Below are 8775 nucleotides of genomic sequence, written 5' to 3' on the forward strand. Positions count from 1 at the left end.
CGGAATAAATTATATTAAGTATTCGAACAATTAATTATTCCTTAAAGCATTCTTCCTCTCTTTTTTTTATCTATAGATTGATCGATTAATTTATAATTTAATTAATTTTTGCTCGATAAAAAATATTGAAGAGATAGTGGAATTTTGAATAATAAACAAAATTTAAAGATATCTATATCAAGCCATTGATCGAATTTAATCTTTTATCGACTGCTCAGTCAATTTAAAAAAATTTCTATTGCGAGGAAGATTAAAAATTATCTACGATAATTTTATTCGTCATTGCACTATGATGATACGTTAGATTTTCGATTGGCCGGCGCGTTGATAAATTGCCGACGTAAATAGCATCGCTCGCATTGCACTCGATGCAATATATTCAAAGTAGACTATAGAAATGTATCGTCCATGTGCGTCCTGATGGAACGATTTGGCACTGTTGAGCCGCGGTATCTGCCAATCGGTGAGGACTGCATTAAATCCGCCTGGGAACATTGAATTTTCCGCTCGCGCGCGGGCGTCCCGCTGTGGACGTTCCGAATCGCATTCTGAACATTTCGCTTCGAACACTGTTGCTAGGTTGGATCCAGCTATTTCCCGACACGTAAATTATTTCTGTGAAAAACGAGCAAATCGCTCGCGTCTACATATGTACAGTGTGCGTGTGCATTCCTCATTTATAAATTGACTTCAATAGTCAGTGCAAGTGATATGACTCGTTTGTGCATTTTTCCCGAGTGAAACATACTCAAGAAATACTCATGTCGTAGACCCCGACGCTTTACTCTTTCGTAAACCGGTACGAGACAAGATAAATGACCGAAGAGGGCTTGATGCTCGAAAGAAATTACGCCTAAGCTAAACGGGGGTACCGCCTTCCCTCATGAATATTCAGTTGGCCAATAGAAATCCGTCTCACGACGGTACAACAGCCTAAAAAATTTCAATAACATCATCGATCGTCGCCTCGTGTCTCCGTGTGCACTTTGACACCGATTCACCATGTATGGATTTGTATCCATCATTGTCGTTTATACTACGCTACTAATTTTATGAAAGCGTGAGACACTTGTCCTTTCGTCGTTTTCTCGTATTCTCGTCAACGGCGCTGACAACAGCGGCAATAACATCATCGGTGGAGAAACGGTACGGCCGCCGGCATAAATGCATACGGGGTGTGCAGAATGCATTTCTCCGTCGACGTCGGAATGGCGGTGGGGAGAAGAGAGCAGTTACGCCCCTCTGGTAGGTTGGACTCCAGCTCAGGGGCGGTGCCAGAACCGGCCGAACGCCGTCGGACTGGAACGAAAGTTGCCGAACGTGCGGGAACGTGGGGGCTCGTGCAGCGCAGTGTTTTCATGCGCTTAGTTTCGCGCCGGTTGCCACGACAGTCGCATCGGGTCGAGTTCGCGCGCGCGTGCGTGCGTTTTTTGGGGGAAAAAAAAAAACGAAAAAGGAGGAAAAAAATTCCGAAAGACTCTACAGCCGCACCTTATCCGCTCGATAAGACGAACGCGACGGGGAAGACAGGCAGGAGGATGGACTAGAGATGAGTTTTGTGGTGGAAGGCAGAGTACGACTGGTACGAGTTCGCGCGCCAAAGTTCCACTCTGCAAAGTGAGAGGACGTTGTGGATTGTCCTGTTATCGGAATCCTCGTTCTCCAAGGGACAACATCCGCCGGAAGGAGAAACGGAAGAGGGGAAAAGCAGAAAGGAATCAATGAAAGTCGATCGATCCGATTAATCTGCGTTGCGTCTCTCCTCCCCGTCTCCTCCCCTCCCCCGCCCCCTCTCTCCCTTCAACCATCTACTTACTCCGTCCGTCCGTCGAGCAAAACTCCAAGAACGCTACGATGTGCTGTGTGTGTGATGTACGGTGCAGTGTGTTGGTGCTAACTTAGTGATAACGATATCCCCTCCTCCGTCGCGTCTACAACCGCGGAATCGGCAACAAACTAGTCCTGTTATCTCGACCGGGGATTGCCGCCGGGAGATAAGGTAAGGGCAGACAGCGTCGACGATCGTAGTCGTTTGATTATCCGTGTTGATTGTTTCGCGACGGGGGGGGCATCGCACCGTAACGTACCGCAGCGCAACGCAGCGCAAATATCTCGCGATTGTCGCTGGCCTTTATCGAATCCACCCCGCCGAGTCGCTTTTCCAACTTTTCTCCGACGTAAAACGTTACCACCGATCACAATCGTCGTACGTAAGTTTGACTTATCGCAGCGCGTGAATAGCAATTGACTTGTCTTTGAAATCTGTAAGGTTAAATTGTCGTCGAGAGTAACATGTTTCGTTTCAATCGGATGATGTGCCAGAGGAGGGAAATCAGTTCATATTATACAGCTAAATATTGTATCTTCGCTCTTTTACACTTTGATGTCAAATTTCCATCAATGTAGATTAACTTTAATCTCGGTTTGACTTACCCTTTTATCTTTCTTCCCAGTTTCATAACTCACGGTTAACTCTTAGCTGAAATTCAACTTGTTTCTCATTTCCTTCTTATTCTAGAATTGGAAAGAGATGAGTAAGCTGAACCTTGGTGAAGAGGTTAATCGTGAGTTGTGAAACTGAGTCTTAAAATTAGTAAATTAAGTCGAGATTAAAGTTAATCTAAATTGGTGGAAACGGGCATAAATGTGATTCATAATTACGTTAGCCAGGTGAAATCAATCTGGCATTGTTTATAAGTGTCGCGAATAAAGTGTCGCGGTTTTCTTAATACTTATATCATCCTAAAAACTATAATTTATTGTGTTTTCTCTATTCATCATCGAGTTTATTTGCTCTATGATCGGTGACTGTCACGTCATGTGTTACTCATTTCGCGACAGATTTTTTAGGCAGGCATAAACAATACGAGTAATGTTCATTTCCATCAATATAGATTAACTTTAATCTTGGTACAACTTTTTATTCATCTCTTTTAATTCTTAAAACTACGCTAGTAAATCTATAATGTCAAATTTATTCGTCGTTTTAGTATAAAATAACGATATAAATTAAGGATTAGTGACGACTTAAATTAGGTTAACTTTGACGATATAGATTTAACAATGTAAAAAAAGACAGTTAGTTGAACTGAGATTAAAATTAATTTGCGGTTGGTGAAAATGGAATAAAATTTCGATATTACAAGAATATTCAAATAAAGATTACGCTTAGAGAGAGAGAGAGAGAGATGCTTCAAAATACATTTTAAAATCCATGACTATAATAAAAATAAATGAAGGGATACCGGTAGTAAAAAATAAATAGTGTTGCCTATAAATAGAGAGACCTAAATGATTCAGCAAATGTCGAAAATTTTCCTGACCCATCTATAACTGGAGAGATATTAGAAAATATTTAAGTAGTGAATACTTCAGCGACGGATACATTTTTCACGATAGTCAAACTTCTCAGGAGTACTCGATTGAGTTGATGTACTTATTATCTATTATTGCTCGAGTTTTTCCATGTCTTCATATGTCATATATATGTCCACAATTTGCAGTTCTTTTTTTACGAATGATTATACAATTCTTGGTCCACGAAAACGAGCAAAAGAGCTAGAACGATCAATCGAGAGCGAAAGTCAGACGAATTCCGAGAACGCAGGTAAACGGTCGGTCAGAAGAGTAGAATAATACGGACCCTTTTTCGACACCCGTCGCAACACAACGGTTTAAACTCGGCAAATGTCAAATTAATATCTTCTAGTGATTTTCTGCTCAGCTTTGACAATGTGAGCGTCATTTATAGGTTCTTGTTGAAATGACCAATGCATCTACGTATAACAAGTTATGGTTAAACCTAAACTAGCAGGGTTTCATTTATGTCTGCCGCTATTTTCTAACGCGCTAAACGACAATGGGAATGTTATTTCAATACTTTTACTTGTAGTGATCAGCATCATTTGTATAATGAACTTAAAACAAATAATTTTTTGGGAGAAAAACATCTTCATCTTTGGGGATCTTTAATGACTTTAAGACTATTGAAAACGTATAAAATCCTAGTGTACCTACAGTTTGTATTGTGACTGAAGGAATAAGTAAATCATTACGCAGTTACAGGGTTTGAAATTACACAGATAAAATCGAAGATTGCCTGTGGATAATCTTTTCCTTTAAAAATACTTGTTGCTTGAGTTAGAGCACAAATATTTTACGCACCTTGGATATGTAAAATATGTTTTATTTGCAATAGTTACTGAATTATTGCAAATATGTGTTTACAATTTAAACAATTGGACGAATGGGCGAATAGTAACAGCAAAGCATTTAAGAATATAAACGTTATATTCGAAATAAACAATTTTTATCTTTCTCTTTTTTTTTCGATTTGACTCAAAATGACGTATTTTTAACATGTGAATAGAAAAATGTAGTTTTCTTCCAATAAACGATACCTCACTACTTTGCTGGTATTAATGTAAAACTTTATTAGATATACGTATAATCCGAAGAAACTCGCTGCTCCTATTTCTATACAATTTCATTATAGGATTCTTTATAGAAATTCTTTCATAAAAAGAACCCCGATTCATCCGATTGTAACTAACATTATAACTGGTGCTAAAATTTATAGCATGACGAGAGAATGTATTACGATTAATTTATTCATCATAAAAACTTACTTAATTTTCATATTTCCTTGTCAACGAGGTTTTCTTTTTCTTAAATTTTTAATATCTAGTTAATTTAATTATTGCTGATAACTTTTCAAAATTAAACATTATTGAATTAAATTGTTTTTTTACTCGTTAAAAGAGTCGATATATTTAAATTGTACAATTTTTTAATTATATATCTTTAGATTTCGTTATACATATAAAATAATTTCTGGAAACGTAATGGAACCGTTTTCGACGTTGCAGCAAAACGCACAGAGTATATATTATACTTTTGTTGAAATCATATTAAATTTCTAGCTAAAAATAATTTGTACTTTGTATTTGAACTCACTTATATTTTTCTCCCAGAAATATATCTTTCTTTACTACGGAAAAGGCGTATGCCTTTTGAAGGACATTGAAAAAGAAGGAAAACAGATGTTTGCCGTAAAGTATAAGTGGCTATTTGCAGGTGTAACGGACATGCCGGCGGTATAAGAGAAGTAGAGAAACATAGTACAACTTGACGCTAGTATAACTCGACTACTGTTTTTATACTCGGGAGGATAGAAAAAAATTGCGGGAATGGTAATATTAATCCTTTGGTAGAGCGGCAGCCACGGTAACGTTAATCCTTTGCGTTCTGTCTTGGGTGTATTCGTCTACTAAACATGTGACATAAGAGAAATTGCAATGCATTAACATACTTCCAACTTATTTGTTTGTGAATCCCACCTGTCTCAAAACTTGATAGATCTTTCCTACTTTGGCTTTCCTCTTATTTTGTTGTGAAGGGATCCTTTCATAACAAGACTTCCTTATACACACTGAGAATCCTAATTGGTTGACCACTAATCTCTTGTTTTATCATAGGCAAACAAATCCCTGGTTGATGCAATAAAATAATTTTGTTTAAGTAAAAAATTTGATTATTGTAACGTTTTACTTGTGTTTATCAAAAACATAGGATTTATGGAATTAGTGGGATTCTCAGTGCGTACATCTACACACTCGTTCGTCATTGCTCGCTCATCTACCGCCTATCCTATTGAAAATATTTGTAATCGCATTATTTAAGGACCTACTCTGAAATTCGATCTTGACTAGTAACTGCAACGTTACCAGTGTCGTTGCACAGATTTTGTATATAGTAAAACAGCTGCGCAACGACACTACATAACGTTACAGTTACAGTTAAGAGTTACAGAATATTCCCCTTTTTCCGCGTTTTAAGGGGCGAAGAAGTATACATAAAAATTGACACAAAATGTATCCGAAACGATTCTCACTTTTCTCTTCATATGCGCGAGTCCTTCCGCTTGAGAAAAACATCCTCCAAAATCCAACTTCGGCCTTGAGTATCGTTCGGTAAACGAAATGCCACCATTCGGCCAATGTCCCTTCGAGTCCTTTCCGAAGCTGAAATTTGTTTCCCTTTTTCTCTGGACGAAGAGGCGAAGTATCGCGTTACTATCTTCTTGGTCCGAGTCTCTCGCGTTCTCGATTGTTTCGTTCTCTCGATCCGTCGGCCGCGAGCCGATTCGAGCGATCCGCTTTTTCGAGCTTGCCGAAAGTTCGCCGAAGCGACTTGTCGATGACGTTTCTTCTCTTATTTTCGTGGCCGTGACAGTGCGTGTCACGGGCCGGTGGTTCCGTTCTTCATCCTCCGACGCGTTTCGACGGCGTGCGAGAGAAAAGGTATCCGTTTTGGTTATTCCTATCAGATTATCACAAACGAGAGACGCGCCTTGCAGTGAATCGCGATCGTGTCCCAAACACGTCACTGAAACGCTGAAACGTTTCAGACAATTGTGCCTTCTCCGTTTTTGACGTAGCAGAATTGAATATGTTTAAGTGTAGCGTAGATTTTCTCGAATTTTCGACGGTTGCGAACCATCATATTTTCTTACACTAAAATAGTTCGACACGTCTTGAAAAGTTGGAACGATTAGTTCCAATATTATATTCCTATTCTCCATCTTGGAAGTAAACTTGGAATAAGAGGCGACATATATTCAAACATAAGATACATTTGCTTCTTGATCCTGAAGCCGCGAAACTGGATTATTTCTAATGTATGTAGATTAACTTCAATCTTAATTCAACTTACTTTTCATCTTTTTCTAGTTTTAAGTATTAGAAAAAGAAAAAGAATAAATCGAGATTAAAATCTGTAGAAACAGAAATTAATCGAAATGGACATCGCTCCATTCCGCAGAAGGCGCAGAAATGCGCTAACAAAATTAATGTTCCGTTGCTATTCTATATTATTTACATTGTGATGCGGATGAAGTAGATGTTGACTACGTTTACGCGGCTCGATTTAACGCCAAAGTTAGTAACATCGACGATTATGAGAAACTAGCCAATCACAGTCATTCCATTCTTAGAGAGGATTAATTATGATTGGCCAGTTTCATAACAGCGACGTTATTATCCTCGGATCCGATTCTTCGAAACCTCCGTTAATTTCGAGACGTTGCGTACGTTTCCGTATATTTCAGAGTACCCGACGCTGTTACAACATTGACGCTTTTGAAGAGATTAACGAATTTCGATAAGATTATAGCGATGTGATACGTGATCGAGGAGTTGACGCCGATGGAGTTTCGTCGAGAGTGGACACAGTGATATAATCCGGAGTAGATAAGATCCACTAGATCGCAGCGGACTTAATGAAAGTACAATTAATTTAAGCCAGAAGCGAAATCAGAGAATCGCAGGTGAAATTTCTAAAACGCTCATTCCTCGTTCCCGTTAGTTACTCGCAAAATATCGAATGTAATTTACGGCATGTATCTGATAGCGGAGCAGAAAAATGCACGATTTTTTATTAATACATTGGCAGGAAGATTAATTTTTCACGCGTTCAATTATTGCCGTTACAATCGAGGCACGTAAAATAAGCCGCGGTATTGCGAGGAAGGAATTTATTCGCAGTGAAAACTCCTTACGTTGATGTACTATTACGATCGATGAGATCATCTTTATCGAAATGAGCAAACGTGTATGAATAGTATACGCTTATCAGCTGTAATTATTTCGTCGGCGGTTCAACGGACGTGCTCCAATTTGCTCGAACCTGTTCTCGTCACGGTCGTGTGTAATATCTACGATATATATATATATAAATAAGAATATATATATAAAAGAACGTCGATCTAGGAAGTAACCGCTTATCGTCTCGTCGTCTTATATGGTTGGTGCGAAGAATTCGGGTATTTTTGTCACCTTCGTTTTTTTTTCACGAGTATCATAATCTCTCGCGCGCGGTTAAAGTCCACAATGTTTTCGTGTTAGTTATCTAGCCCGGGGTTTTCATTCGTTATCGCGATTGTCAAATCGATGAAAAACTCGACTCACGATATGTGCGAGTGATTGAAAGTGCATATCGGTCAAGAGTCTGATTTCGATTGATTATCTCAAGTCGAGTGGCTCTTACTAGATTAGACGATTTCCTTCTCGCTCTTTTTTTTTTTTTTTCGGCAATCATAACGCTTCGGGAACTGTTAAGTTTTTTACCTGAAAAGCAGAGAGGAAGAGAGGGAATAGAGAAACCAAAAAATCAACAAGACGAAATAAGTCTCTCTATTATCAGCAAGTTTTTTTTTTTTTTAGAACGAGTTTCGCGTGTTAGTAATTATTTATAGCGAGAATATCCATAGATTCCCAATTGTTAAATATTCGAGCGAGCTAATGATTTAAACAACCGCTGGATATGGATGCGTTAAAAATAAAGCGGCTCTCGCGTGATTTATATTGCCAAAAAAATATTATTCCGATCGTGAGATATCTCTGAAAAGTAATCGCTCGTTCGTCTTGCGATCGTGTCGAGTGATACGATTTGATTGATCTGTTCAAATTTAGTTATATCTATGATCGATCGAGTTCGCGATTATCTTCCCGACATTTTTCGTGATAACCGCTTAAATTGGACGACAATTTGGAACGTCAATACTTTTCGGCGCATTTAATTAATGAACTGCGCGGTTACTCGTGACTGATGTTAATTATTCAATATATTGTATTTATAACACAAGTATTTAAATTAATTATAGGGATTAGGGTCACGTTCGCGTATTATGGATATAATCGTTGTTGGCATAGTTGATAATATTGTCTAACTCGTGAAATGTATTTGCAGAATATATACATATATATATATATATCG

The 8775-nt window shown here is 38.3% G+C and overlaps 1 protein-coding gene across 4 annotated transcripts in view; it reads left to right on the forward strand.

The window, feature by feature from the left end:
* The first annotated feature begins 1389 nt into the window (after positions 1–1389).
* Positions 1390–8775, forward strand: part of LOC108750089 (GATA-binding factor C-like) — a 97135-nt gene continuing 89749 nt past the window's right edge. For 3 of the 4 annotated variants that reach the window (XM_018489331.1, XM_018489335.1, XM_018489334.1), the window contains exon 1: positions 1390–1999. The gene's annotated coding sequence lies outside the window, so the exon portion shown is untranslated. Of the gene's footprint in view, positions 2000–2057; positions 2211–8775 lie in introns of those variants that run through there. The other variant, XM_018489332.1, reaches the window with a different exon arrangement.

The sequence above is a fragment of the Trachymyrmex septentrionalis genome, unplaced genomic scaffold (genome assembly GCF_001594115.1).
Source record: "Trachymyrmex septentrionalis isolate Tsep2-gDNA-1 unplaced genomic scaffold, Tsep1.0 scaffold32, whole genome shotgun sequence".
In the NCBI taxonomy this organism is placed as follows: Eukaryota; Metazoa; Arthropoda; class Insecta; order Hymenoptera; family Formicidae; genus Trachymyrmex; species Trachymyrmex septentrionalis.